The 15,419-nt window shown below is 36.1% G+C and overlaps 1 protein-coding gene across 2 annotated transcripts in view; it reads right to left on the reverse strand.

Annotated features, from left to right (window-relative positions):
* slitrk6 (SLIT and NTRK-like family, member 6) overlaps positions 1-15,419 on the reverse strand; it is a 72,229-nt gene that overhangs the window by 44,841 nt on the left and 11,969 nt on the right. Inside the window, exon 1 of one of the 2 annotated variants that reach the window (XM_061889135.1) lies at positions 8,898-9,235. The exons of the other annotated variant lie outside the window; for it this stretch is intronic. The gene's annotated coding sequence lies outside the window, so the exon portion shown is untranslated. Of the gene's footprint in view, positions 1-8,897; positions 9,236-15,419 lie in introns of those variants that run through there. 2 annotated transcript variants of the gene reach the window in all.

The raw sequence follows: 15,419 nt of genomic DNA on the forward strand, positions 1-15,419 counted from the left end.
GACGATAAAGTTCGCAACTTTTGGTCGCTAAGAAAAAAGCCTTGCCTGTACCGGAAGTCGCAGACGATGACGTCACATGTTGAAGGCTCCTCACATTGTTTGTAATGGGAGCCTCCAACATAAAGAGCTATTTGGACCGAGAAAACGACAATTTCCCCATTAATTTGAGCGAGGATGAAAGATTTGTGTTTGAGGATATTGATAGCGACGGACTAGAAAAATAAAAAATAAAAATAAAAATACAACGCGATTGCATTGGAACGGATTCTGATGTTTTTAGACACATTTACTAGGATAATTATGGGAAATCCCTTATCTTTCTATTGTGTTGCTAGTATTTTAGTGAGTTAAATAGTACCTGATAGTCGGAAGGGTGTCACCACGGGTGTGTTGACGCCAATGTCTGATGGAAGTCGACGGCAGCTTTGTGGACGGCACAAGCTCAGCTGATCTCTGGTAATTGGCGACTTTTTACCACAATTTTCTCACCAAAAACTGCTGGTCGACAGTTGGTCGGGATCCATGTTTTCATGACCGCTCTGATCCATAGGAAAGCTTCACCTCCGAGAATTTTAAACAAAGAATCACCGTGTGTTTGTGTGGCTAAAGGCTAAAAGCTTCCCAACTCCATCTTTCTACTTTGACTTTTCCATTATTTATCGAACAAATTGCAAAAGATTCATCAACACAGATGTCCAAAATACTGTGTAATTATGCGGATAAAGCAGACGACTTTTAGCTGTGTGTGTGCGCAGCGCTCATATTTCCTAACAGTCCGTGACGTCACGCGTTCACGTCATCATTCCGCGACGTTTTCAACAAGAAACTCCCGGGAAATTGAAAATCGCAATTTAGTAAACTAAAAAGGCCGTATTGGCATGTGTTGCAATGTTAATATTTCATCATTGATATATAAACTATCAGACTGCGTGGTGGGTAGTAGTGGGTTTTAGTAGGTTTTTAAGTAAAAAATAATAATATAAATAACTTATTTTTAACATTTTAATGACTGAGACCCTTGTTTATTTTACCTTAAAGGTTAAGTAAAAAATAAAAAAATCCATACATTTTGTTCTGGTTTGAAAATTACAAAATATCGAAATGGCCCCCGCACGCTTTCATTTTTCCATGTGCGGCCCTCAGTGGAAAAAGTTTGGACCCCCCGGGGCTAAACCTACAGGGGTCAAAGCGACTCTAATTTAATGACTCTCCTGGCATCTGCCCTTTTTCGCAATGAACTCAGCTCCTCTTGTTTTACTTCAAAGAACTAAATAAATTTATCTGCTATGCTGCACATTGGTTTCTCTCCTTGGCAACCACTCGTAGGTCATCTGATATCCAACGGTAAACTTCAAGAGGGCGTCATGCTCTGTGGCTGCGTGTTAATGAGCTTTCAGCTCGACATTATAAACCAGGTGTCCAAAGTCAGGGTGCGACAATTAGTCCACACTGTCGACAATAGGCAGGGTTTTTCCTGGCTAAAACTGAGGTAGAGGTGGTACAATCCTGACCATGCGCCAGAATTTTAACGCAATTTAAAGTAAAGAACACCAAAAAATGTATCGTCATTTTTATTAATTTGATGGTTACTTTGCTGAAAAATCAAAAGTCAAGCAGATATTTACCATATTTTACAGACTATAAGGCACACTTAAAATAATGTTTTCTCCCCTTAAAACTCGACAGTGCGCCTTATAAGCTGGTGTGCCTAATGTAAGGAATACGTTTGGTTGAGATTACCCACCTCGAAGCTATTTTATTTGGTACATTTAGTAATGATAAGTGTGACCAGTAGATGGCAGTCAAACATAGGAGACACTGTCGACAATAGACAGTGTTTTTTCCTGGCTAAAATTGAGGTAAAGGTGGTACAATCCTGACCATGCGCCAGAATTTTAACGCAATTTAAAGTAAAGAACACCAAAAAATGTATTGTCATTTTTATTAATTGGATGGGTACTTTGCTGAAAAGTCAAAAGTCAAGCAGATATTTACCGTATTTTACAGACTATAAGGCACACTTAAAATAATGTTTTCTCGCCTTAAAACTCGACAGTGCGCTTTATGTAAGGAATACGTTTGGTTGAGATTACCTACCTCGAAGCTATTTTATTTGGTACATTTAGTAATGATAAGTGTGACCAGTAGATGGCAGTCAAACATAGGAGACACTGTCGACAATAGGCAGGGTTTATCCTGGCTAAAATTGAGGTAGCGGTGGTACAATCCTGACCATGCGCCAGAATTTTAACACAATTTAAAGTAAAGAACACCAAAAAATGTATTGTCATTTTTATTAATTGGATGGGTACTTTGCTGAAAAATCAAAAGTCAAGCAGATATTTACCGTATTTTACAGACTATAAGGCACACTTAAAATAATGTTTTCTCCCCTTAAAACTCGACAGTGCGCCTTATGTAAGGAATACGTTTGGTTGAGATTACCCACCTCGAAGCTATTTATTTGGTACATTTAGTAATGATAAGTGTGACCAGTAGATGGCAGTCAAACATAGGAGACGCTGTTGACAATAGACAGTGTTTTTCCCGGCTAAAACTGAGGAAGAGGTGGTACAATCCTAACCATGCGCCAGAATTTTAACGCAATTTAAAGAAAAGAAAACCAAAAAATGTATTGTCATTTTTATTAATTGGATGGGTACTTTGCTGAAAAATCAAAAGTCAAGCAGATATTTACCGTATTTTACAGACCATAAGGCGCACTTAAAATAATGTTTTCTCCCCTTAAAACTCGACAGTGCGCCTTATGTAAGGAATACGTTTGGTTGAGATTACCCACCTCGAAGCTATTTATTTGGTACATTTAGTAATGATAAGTGTGACCAGTAGATGGCAGTCAAACATAGGAGACGCTGTTGACAATAGACAGTGTTTTTTCCGGCTAAAACTGAGGAAGAGGTGGTACAATCCTAACCATGCGCCAGAATTTTAACGCAATTTAAAGAAAAGAAAACCAAAAAATGTATTGTCATTTTTATTAATTGGATGGGTACTTTGCTGAAAAATCAAAAGTCAAGCAGATATTTACCATATTTTACAGACTATAAGGCACACTTAAAATAATGTTTTCTCCCCTTAAAACTCGACAGTGCGCCTTATGTAAGGAATACGTTTGGTTGAGATTACCCACCTCGAAGCTATTTATTTGGTACATTTAGTAATGATAAGTGTGACCAGTAGATGGCAGTCAAACATAGGAGACGCTGTTGACAATAGACAGTGTTTTTCCTGGCTAAAACTGAGGTAGAGGTGGTACAATCCTAACCATGCGCCAGAATTTTAACGCAATTTAAAGAAAAGAAAACCAAAAAATGTATTGTCATTTTTATTAATTGGATGGGTACTTTGCTGAAAAATCAAAAGTCAAGCAGATATTTAGCATATTTTACGGACTATAAGGCACACTTAAAATAATGTTTTCTCCCCTTAAAACTCGACAGTGCGCCTTATAAGCCGGTGCGCCTAATGTAAGGAATATGTTTGATTGAGATTACCCACCTCGAAGCTTTTTTATTTGGTACATTTAGTAATGATAAGTCGACCAGTAGATGGCAGTCAAACATAGGAGACACTGTCGACAATAGACAGTGTTTTTTCCTGGCTAAAATTGAGGTAAAGGTGGTACAATCCTGACCATGCGCCAGAATTTTAACGCAATTTAAAGTAAAGAACACCAAAAAATGTATTGTCATTTTTATTAATTGGATGGGTACTTTGCTGAAAAGTCAAAAGTCAAGCAGATATTTACCATATTTTACAGACTATAAGGCACACTTAAAATAATGTTTTCTCGCCTTAAAACTCGACAATGCGCTTTATGTAAGGAATACGTTTGGTTGAGATTACCCACCTCGAAGCTATTTTATTTGGTACATTTAGTAATGATAAGTGTGACCAGTAGATGGCAGTCAAACATAGGAGACACTGTCGACAATAGGCAGGGTTTATCCTGGCTAAAATTGAGGTAGCGGTGGTACAATCCTGACCATGCGCCAGAATTTTAACACAATTTCAAGTAAAGAACACCAAAAAATGTATTGTCATTTTTATTAATTGGATGGGTACTTTGCTGAAAAATCAAAAGTCAAGCAGATATTTACCATATTTTAAAGACTATAAGGCACACTTAAAATAATGTTTTCTCGCCTTAAAACTCGACAGTGCGCTTTATGTAAGGAATACGTTTGGTTGAGATTACCCACCTCGAAGCTATTTTATTTGGTACATTTAGTAATGATAAGTGTGACCAGTAGATGGCAGTCAAACATAGGAGACACTGTCGACAATAGGCAGGGTTTATCCTGGCTAAAATTGAGGTAGAGGTGGTACAATCCTGACCATGCGCCAGAATTTTAACGCAATTTAAAGTAAAGAACACCATAAAATGTATCGTCATTTTTATTCATTGGATGGGTAATTTGCTGAAAAATCAAAAGTCAAGCAGATAATGTGAAATAAAGAAGGCGGTACACAAGTGGAACGAAGGTAAATAACATCAAATGTTAACTATTTACTTTATTACATGTTGTAAAAGTAGTCAGTCAAACTCCATTTGTGTAGTTATTAGTCTTAACCTGAGTGAATAGAATGCCCCAAAAAATAATAATTAATGTTTTTTTTTTATATATAAACTGTCAAACTGGGGCGGCATAGCTCGGTTGGTACAGTGGCCGTGCCAGCAACTTGAGGATTGCAGGTTCGATTCCCGCTTGTGCCATCCTAGTTACTGCCGTTGTGTCCTTGGGCAAGACACGTTACCCACCTGCTCCCAGTGCCACCCATACGGGTTTAAATGTAACTTAGATATTGGGTTTCACTATATAAAGCGCTTTGAGTCACTTGAGAAAAAGCGCTATATAAATATAAGTCACAAAAATTCATAATAAACTAAGTGCAAACGAAAATACTGCCTCACTACTTAAGTTGGGGTCAGAAACCCGTTGCTTTCAAGCCGGATGCGGCTCCTTAGTGCCGCCCTAGTGGCTCCCTGGAGCATTTTTAAAAACAGACTGAAAATGGAAAAAGATGGGGGAGAAATATTTATTTTTGTTTTATTATGTTTTTTGTTCGCGGACACAAACCTTCCCAATTGTTAGAAAGCCCACAGTATTTGGCGAACATTGTTCTGTCCTACTAATGTTGGCGGTTCTTGAACTCGCCATAGTGTGGACTGTGACGCAACAGTTTGTTTACATGTAAAATATTCCACTCCTTTGTCTCATTTTGTCCACCAAAACTTTTATACTGTGCGTGAATGCACAAAGGTGTGCTTTGTTGATGTTATTGTCTTGTTGGAGTGCTATCCAGGCGTATTTGGTCTGTGCATGACTGCAAGCTAATTAATGCTAACATGATATTTCGGCTAGCTGTATGTACATATTGCATCATTATGCCTCATTTATAGTTATGTATACTTTCTGAATAAATTATGTGATAACATAAAAACGCCATTCAGAATACAACACACCCCAATCTAAACTTCTTATAAAAACGTTGCCATTTGAACAACTTTGATATTTAATTTTGCACATTAAACCTAAAGAATGATGCGTTCAAGGACCGCTGAAAATAGTAGGAAAACCAAAGAGTGGAATGTCCCCCAGAAATAATAAAAAATAATAATAGATTATATTTGCAATGCACTTCTTATTTAATAAATAAATCTTCAAGTGCTACAGTACAAACCAATATTTAAAACAATAAAAGCTTTGCCATTCAAACAAATACAATACTAAGACTTAAACAGAAGACACGCAAAATAGTGGCATTTTTTAAAAATGTGTATATTTGTTTTAGTTATTTAAAAAAAAAAATGTAAAGATTTACGTGTCTGTAAAAGCACTTTTTTTTAGCAGGTTCAAAAATATCGCAATCATGACAACAGTGATGATTTTGTTCCTGTTAACTGTGCTAATATTTTCATACTGTTACATCCCTAACAATAACACTTGGCTATCACTCCAGCAGCACTGAGAGCAGACCTTAGTTAATGTTTCCATTGTCACTGCCAACAGAGAAATTGATTGGCATCCATCCAACCATCCATCCATCCATTTTGCTACTGGTTGTCCCTCAGACATTTCATAATAAAACAGGATACAACAAGACATAAGTTACCATGTGCTTTTATTCATTACATTTTTTTTTTAATATTTATTAACACACACAAAAGTACCAAAAACTGTATCGGTATCGATTCTCAGATACGGAGTATTGGTTCAAATGTGAAAAATAATAATAAAAAAGGTTAAAAAATAGTTATAATAATAATAATAATAAAACATGCTGGAAATAATAATAATAATAATAAAATAAAATAAAAAATAATAATAATATTATGAAATAATACGAAAATAATAATAATAAAGAAAATAATAATAATAATTAAACATGTTAGAAAATAATTGAGAACAACTGCTTTAAGTGAGTATAAAAACTACTAGAGAATGCCTGAAAGTAATGATTTTGTTCCTGATAACTGTAGTAATATTTTCATATTGTTACATCACTAACACTAACACTTGGCTATCACTCCAGCAGCACTGAGAGCAGACCTCATGTTGCTATTGTCACTGCCAACAAAGAAATTGACTCAGACATCCATCCATTCATCCATTTACTGCCGCTTGTCCCTCAGACACTTCATAATAAAACAGGATGTAACAACAAGACATAAGTTACAATGTGATTTTATTATCAAAAAAATATATAATAATAATATTTATTAACACACACAAAAGTACCAACAACTGTATTGGTATCGATTTTCAGGTACAGGGAATTGGTTCAAATGTGAAAGATAATTTAAAAAAAAATGTTAGGAAATAATAATAATAAAACATTTTAGAAAATAATAATAATAATAATAATAACAAAAATAATGCAAATAAATAATAATAATAATATGAAATAATATGAAACTAACACTAATAATAATAATAAATAAAATAATAATAATAATAAAACATGTTGGAAAATAATTGAGAACAACTGCTTTAAGTGAGTATGACAACTACTAGAGAGTGCCTGAAAGTGATGATTTTGTTCCTGATAACTGTGCTAATATTTTCATATGGTTACATCCCTAACACTAACACTTGGCTATCACTCCAGCAGCACTGAGAGCAGACATTAGATAATGTTGCCACTGTCACTGCCAACAAAGAAATTGACTGACATCCATCCATCCATCCATCCATTTACTACCGCTTGTCCCTCAGACATTTCATAATAAAACAGGATATAACAACAAGACACAAGTTACCATGTGATTGTATTATTTAAAAAAAGAGTGTCATATTTACTAACACACACAAAAGTACCAAAAACTGTATTGGTGTCGATTTTCAGGTACAGGGAATTGGTTCAAATGTGAAAGATAATAAAAAAATGTTTTTTTTAAATAATAATAATAATAAAACATGTTAGAAAATAATAATAATAATAATAATAATAATAATAAAACAAATAATAATATGAAAAAAAATAATAATTTGAAATAATAGGAAAATAATAATAATAATAATAATAAAGAAAATAATACTAAAAAACATGTTGGAAAATAATTGAGAACAACTGCTTTAAGTGAGTATGAAAACAGGTAGAGGGAATTGGTTTAAATGTGAAAGATAATTAAAAAATGTTCGAAATAATAATAATAATAAAACATGTTAGAAAATAATAATAAAAAAAAATAATTTAAAAGATAATAATATTATGAAATAATATGGAGAAAACAAATAATAATTTGAAATAATATGAAGATAAAAATAATAATTAAGAAAATAATAATAAAAACATGTTGGAAAATAATTGAGAACAACTGCTTTAAGTGAGTATGAAAACAGGTACAGGGAATTGGTTTAAATGTGAAAGATAATTTAAAAAATGTTTGAAATACTACTAATAATAAAACATGTTAGAAAATAATAATAATAATAATTTAAAAAAATGAAAAAAAATAATTATATGAAATAATATGGAAAAAAGATTAATAATTTGAATTAATATTAAAATAATAATAATAATAAAGAAAATAATAATAAAAACATGTTGGAAAATAATTGAGAACAACTGCTTTAAGTGAGTATGAAAACAGATACAGGGAATTGGTTTAAATGTGAAAGATAATTAAAAACATGTTAGAAATAATAATAATAATAAAACATGTTAGAAAATAATAATAATAATAATACAAATAATTAAAAAATAATAATAATATGAAATAATATGGAAAAAATTAATAATTTGAAATAATAATAATAATAAAGAAAATAATAATAAAAACCTGTTGGAAAATAATTGAGAGCAACTGCTTTAAGTGAGTATGAAAACAGATACAGGGAATTGGTTTAAATGTGAAAGATAATTAAAAAAATGTTAGAAATAATAATAATAATAAAACATGTTGGAAAATAATAATAATAATAATAAAACAAATAATACAAAAATGAAATAATATGGACAAAATAATTTTAATTTGAAATAATATGAAAATAATAATAATAAAAAAAATAATAATTAAAACATGTTAGAAAATAATTGAGAACAACTGGTTTAAGTGAGAATGAAAACAACTTGTGGGCTTAATGACAGTACATTTTGTTTTGTGATATGGTCGGTAGAGAGTGCCTGAAAAGCCAAGTGTTGGGGCGAACAAGAAACGCCTATAAAACAAGGACCGGGGAAAAGTACAGTAGGCTCATCACAGTCAGGTAGGTTCAATGTGACCTGCCTATAGTCCAAGCTCCTTTTTCATCACTTAATAACACAAACTGTCAACTAATCTGACATTTTTTGGGGAGGGTGCAAACATGAACATATGGAAACTTCCAAATAGTGACTTTGAACAAAATGTAATGACACAGCATTCTTACCGGAGAAAAGTGGTGGGAAATAATAAGCTCATCCAAATATCACCGTGTCGAGTCCCATCGGTGCGCGGACGCGTCTCCGCGGCGAGGATCAACTTCACCGGCAGACGCGGTGGAAACGGCGTCCTCACTCCTCCGGTCCCGGGACGACGAGCGACGCTCCTCCCGCTACTTGTCCCCCGTAATTACCGGTGATTGAAGTTGCGCTCGCAAAACGATGCGTTTCTTTCTCAAGCCCGCCAAAGTGATCGGGAGTGGTCGTCCTCTCGCCGCGCCACGCGTTGTGGCGCGTTAACGAATCTGCGGACGCCTTGGCTCTGCTGCGTAATTTGCATGCGGCGGAGGTGCAATAAAAGGGACTGCGGTCAAGTTTGACAGGGACACACCTACACATCCGGTTTGACTTACCAAAATAAGAGCGATGCTATATTTAAAGACCTACAGAAACCCACTATTACCCACCACGCAGTCTGATAGTTTATACATCAATGATGAAATATTAACATTGCAACACATGTTTAGTTTACTAAATTGCAATTTTAAATTTCCCGGGAGTTTCGTTTTCAGGAAGTATGAGCGCTACGCACACACACAGCTAAATGTTGTCTGCTTTAAAGGCAGAATTATACAGTATTTTGGAGAACTGTGTTGCTGAATCTTTTGCAATTTGTTCAATTAATATTGGAGAAGTCAAAGTAGCAAGATGGAGTTGGGGAGCTTTAGCCTTTAACCACACAAACACACGGTGATTCCTTGTTTAAAATTCCTGTAGGTGAAACTTTACTACTGGACTACCATTACTGGAGTTGAAGTTGTTCTCTTATTTTAGAAAAAAACTTGTTTTTGATTGATTGATTGGTTGATTGAGACTTTTTTTGGTGGATTGCGCATGTTCCGTGCGGTTGACCACTGAATGGTGGCACCCCGGTGGGTTTTTCGGCTCGTTTCACCACTTCACACCTACAACTTTCCTCTTTGACGTCTCCATTATTAAATCCACGTTTATCAATACGTGGTAAAGTTACATCACAATAACATTAGGCATAATAACGGGTTAATTCCACGACTGTATCGGTTGATATCGGAGTCGGTAATTCAGAGTTGGACAATATCGGAATATTGGCAAAAAAAGCCATTATCGGACATCTCTAGTAACTAATCAATGGTGAAATAACAAACTTTGATTCCAAGTCCAGGACGTAAAACATTTGTACTTTAGGAGTTGGATCTCAGAAGGCACCAATCAGGTGATACTTCGGTATAGCTCGGTTGGTAGAGTGGCTGTGCCAGCAACTTAAGGGGTTGCAGGTTCGATTCCCGCTCCCGCCATCCTAGTCCCTGCCGTTGTGTCCTTGGGCAAGACACTTTACCCACCTGCTCCCAGTGCCACCCACACTGGTTTAAATGTAACTTAGATATTGGGTTTCACTATGTAAAGTGCTTTGAGTCACTAGAGAAAAGCGCTATATAAATATAATTCACTTCACTTCACTTCACTACTATGGATCAGAACATAAAACACGACGGAATGTCACCCAGCAGGTTTCGGTGAGAAAATTGTGGTTAAAAAGTCGCTTCTTACCGGAGAAAAGCTGAGCTTGTGCCGTCCATAAAGCTGCTGTCGACTTCCCTGAGACATTGGCGTCAACACACCCGTGGACACACCTCCGACTATCAGGTACTATTTAACTCACTAAAACATTACCAACACAATAGAAAGATAAGGGATTTCCCAGAATTATCCTAGTAAATGTGTCTAAAGACATCGGAATCCGTCCCAATGCAATCACGTGGTATTTTTTTTGTACTTTTTTTTTTTTTTTCTAGTCCGTCGCTATCAATATCCTCTAACACGAATCTTTCATCCTCGCTCAAATTAATGGGTAAATTGTCGTTTCCTCGGTCCGAATAGCACTTTTTGTCGGAGGCTCCCATTAAAATCAGCGTGAATATGTGAAGAGCCCCCACACTTGTGACGTCATCGTCTGCGACTTCCAGTAGAGGCAGGGCTTTTCTCTGAGCACCGAAAGTTGCAAACTTTATCGTCGATGTTCTCTACTAAATCCGTTCAGCAAAAATATGGCAATATCGCGAAATGATCAAGTATGACACATAGAATGGACCTGCTATCCCCATTTAGTAGAGAACATCGACGATAAAGTCCGCAACTTTTGGACGCTAATAAAAAAGCCTTGCCTGTACCGGAAGTAGCAGACGATGTGCGCGTGACGTCACGGGTTGTGGAGCTCCTCACATCCGAACAGTGTTTACAATCATGGCCACCAGCAGCGAGAGCGATTCGGACCAAGAAAGCGACGATTTCCCCATTAATTTGAGTGAAAATGAAATATTCATGTATGAGGAAAGTGACAGGACCAGGAAAAAAAAAAAAAAGACAAGGGCAGTGGGAGCGATTCCGATGTTATTAGACACATTTACTAGGATAATTCTGGAAAATCCCGTATCTGCTTATTGTGTTACTAGTGTTTTAGTGAGATTATATAGTCGTGCCTGAAAGTCGGAGGGGTGTGGTGACCGCCAGTGTCTACGAGGGAAGCCACGTTTCTCGACGAGGCAAGGCAGCCGGGCTGAGCTTTATTTATTTTTTTCCCCTCCACAGAGTAAGCATCCGACAGTCGGTGGCGGCCGGTGGGAGGAGCCAAGAGAGTCCACAGCTCCAGGAGGAACCATGCAAACACTCCGCTCATGTCTACGGTAAGAGCCGAATGTAAACAAGGAAACACCGGCTGTGTTTGTGTTGTTAAAGGCTTACTGAAATGAGAATTTCTTAATTAAACGGGGATAGCAGGTCCATTCTATGTGTCATATTTGATCATTTCGCGATATTGCCATATTTTTGCTGAAAGGATTTAGTAGAGAACATCCACGATAAAGTTCGCAACTTTTGGTCGCTAATAAAAAGGCCTTGCCTGTACCGGAAGTAGCAGACGATGTGCGCGTGACGTCACGGGTTGTGGAGCTCCTCACATCCTCACATTGTTTATAATCATGGCCACCAGCAGCAAAAGCGATTCGGACCAAGAAAGCAACAATTTCCCCATTAATTATAGCGAGGATGAAAGATTTGTGGATGAGGAAAATGACAGTGAAGGACTAGAAAAAAGAAAAGAAAAAGACGAGGGCAGTGGGAGCGATTCCGATGTTATTATACACATTTACTAGGATAAATCTGGAAAATCCCTTATCTGCTTATTGTGTTACTAGTGTTTTAGTGAGATTATATGGTCGTACCAGTACAACCTGAAGGTCGGCCCCGCACTTTTCTTCAGCACCAGTCGACTGGTGGTGGCAATGCCCATCTCTGCCCTTCGCAAGGGACCCTCTTTGAAACACGATCTTTCGAAATGATCGCTGCATAATACACTGTACTTTGTGTGTGTGGTCCAATCCAACCGTTTTAGTGAGATTATATAGTCGTACCTGAAAGTCAGTGGGGTGTGTTGACCGCCAGTGTCTACGAGGGAAGCCACGTTTCTGAACGAAGAAAGGCAGCCGGGTTGAGCTTTTTTTTTTTTTTTTTCCCCTACAGAGTAAGCATCCGACGGTCGGTGGCGGCCGGTGGGAGGAGCCAAGAGAGTCCACAGCTGCAGGAGGAACGACACAAACTCTCCGCTCATGTCCACGGTAAGAGCAAGGGAACACCGGCTGTGTTTGTGTTGCTAAAGGCGGCCGCAATTCACCACTTCCCACCTACAGCTTTCTTCTTTGACGTCTCCATTATTAATTGAACAAATTGCAAAAGATTCAGCAACACAGATGTCCAGAATACTATGTAATTATGCGATTGAAGCTGACGACTTATAGTTGGGAACGGTGCTGGATCAAAATGTCCGCTACAATCCGTTACCGCGACGTATTCAACAGGATACTTTGCGCAAATTTTAAAATTGCAATTTAGTAAACTAACTGGCATGTGTTGCAATGCTAATATTTCATCATTGATATATAAACTATCAGACTGCGTGGTCAGTAGTAGTTGGTTTCAGTAGGTCTTTAAAAGGGATTGCTGTTACACCTAAACCCCTTCCTTTGGGAGTTTTGTTAAATGACTAAAGGAGAAATCCTCAAATTGATGTGCTTTAAATAGCCTGGCTAGCAGCATCACAAATGGTTGCTGTTATGCAATAGATAGTGGGCAGGAATAATCACAGGACTCAGTGGAAGAGATGCGAGACAAAGGAATGCTTACAGTCAAATGTGTGTTGTTGGGGGTCGGAAACTACAAGAAAGTCCAGGCCATGGCAAATTAAGGCCTGGGGGCCACATGCGGCCCGTTGAGCTTTTCAATCTGGCCCGCCGGACATTCCCAAATATTTTTTTGGAGATCTTTAAGATGGAAAGTGTAGCTGCCATTATGATGTGTACTCATGTTTTCTAATGACCATAAGTATTCAACTATACTAAGTCTTTCAATGGTTGGATTCTGCGCTTATGGATGATATACTGGTTACTATGGTCATCTAATTAGTTGCTATGGTAATCTAATTAGTTACTATGGTCATCTATTTAGTTACTATGGTCATCTAATTGGTTACTACGGTCATCTTGGTTACTATGGTCATCTAATTAGTTACTATGGTCATCTATTTAGTTACTATGGTCATCTAATTAGTTACTATGGTCATCTATTTAGTTACTATGGTCATCTATTTAGTTACTATGGTCATCTAATTAGTTACTATGGTCATCTAATTAGTTACTATGGTCATCTAATTATTTACTATGGTCATCTAATTAGTTACTATGGTCATCTAATTGGTTACCATGGTCATCTAATTGGTTACTATGGTCATTTACTTAGTTACAATGGTCATCTAATTAGTTACTATGGTCATCTAATTGGTTACTATGGTAATCTAATTGATTACTATGGTCATCTAATTGGTTACTGTGGTCATCTAATTGGTTACTACGGTCATCTTGGTTACTATGGTCATCTAATTAGTTACTATGGTCATCTAATTAGTTACTATGGTCATCTATTTAGTTACTATGGTCATCTATTTAGTTACTATGGTCATCTATTTAGTTACTATGGTCATCTAATTGGTTACTACGGTCATCTTGGTTACTATGGTCATCTAATTAGTTACTATGGTCATCTAATTAGTTACTATGGTCATCTAATTAGTTACTATGGTCATCTATTTAGTTACTATGGTCATCTATTTAGTTACTATGGTCATCTAATTGGTTACTACGGTCATCTTGGTTACTATGGTCATCTAATGAGTTAATATGGTCATCTAATTAGTTACTATGGTCATCTAATTAGTTACTATGGTCATCTATTTAGTTACTATGGTGATCTATTTAGTTACTATGGTCATCTAATTGGTTACTACGGTCATCTTGGTTACTATGGTCATCTAATTAGTTACTATGGTCATCTAATTAGTTACTATGGTCATCTATTTAGTTACTATGGTCATCTAATTGGTTACTACGGTCATCTTGGTTACTATGGTCATCTAATTAGTTACTATGGTCATCTAATTAGTTACTATGGTCATCAAATTATTTACTATGGTCATCTAATTAGTTACTATGGTCATCTAATTGATTACTATGGTCATCTAATTAGTTACTATGGTCATCTAATTAGTTACTATGGTCATCTAATTAGTTACTATGGTCATCTATTTAGTTACTATGGTCATCTATTTAGTTACTATGGTCATCTAATTGGTTACTACGGTCATCTTGGTTACTATGGTCATCTAATTAGTTACTATGGCCATCTAATTGGTTACTATGGTCATCTATTTAGTTACTATGGTCATCTAATTGGTTACTACGGTCATCTTGGTTACTATGGTCATCTAATTAGTTTCTATGGTCATCTAATTAGTTACTATGGTCATCTAATTATTTACTATGGTCATCTAATTAGTTACTATGGTCATCTAATTGATTACTATGGTCATCTATTGTGGGTTCTTCCGAGGATGTTGTAGTCGTAATGATTTGTGCAGTCCTTTGAGACATTTGTGATTTGGGGCTATATAAATAAACATTGATTGACATTGATTGATTGATCTAATTGGTTACTATGGTCATCTAATTGGTTACTATGTCATCTAATTGGTTACTATGGTCATCTAATTGGTTACTATGGTCATCTAATTAGTTACTATGTCATCTAATTGGTTACTACGGTCATCTTGGTTACTATGGTCATCTAATTAGTTACTATGGTCATCTAATTAGTTACTATGGTCATCTATTTAGTTACTATGGTCATCTAATTGGTTACTACGGTCATCTTGGTTACTATGGTCATCTAATTAGTTACTATGGTCATCTAATTAGTTACTATGGTCATCTAATTATTTACTATGGTCATCTAATTAGTTACTATGGTCATCTAATTGGTTACTACGGTCATCTTGGTTACTATGGTCATCTAATTAGTTACTATGGCCATCTAATTGGTTACTATGGTCATCTATTTAGTTACTATGGTCATCTAATTGGTTACTACGGTCATCTTGGTTGCTATGG

This window comes from Nerophis ophidion, linkage group LG27 (genome assembly GCF_033978795.1).
Source record: "Nerophis ophidion isolate RoL-2023_Sa linkage group LG27, RoL_Noph_v1.0, whole genome shotgun sequence".
NCBI classification, from domain to species: Eukaryota; Metazoa; Chordata; class Actinopteri; order Syngnathiformes; family Syngnathidae; genus Nerophis; species Nerophis ophidion.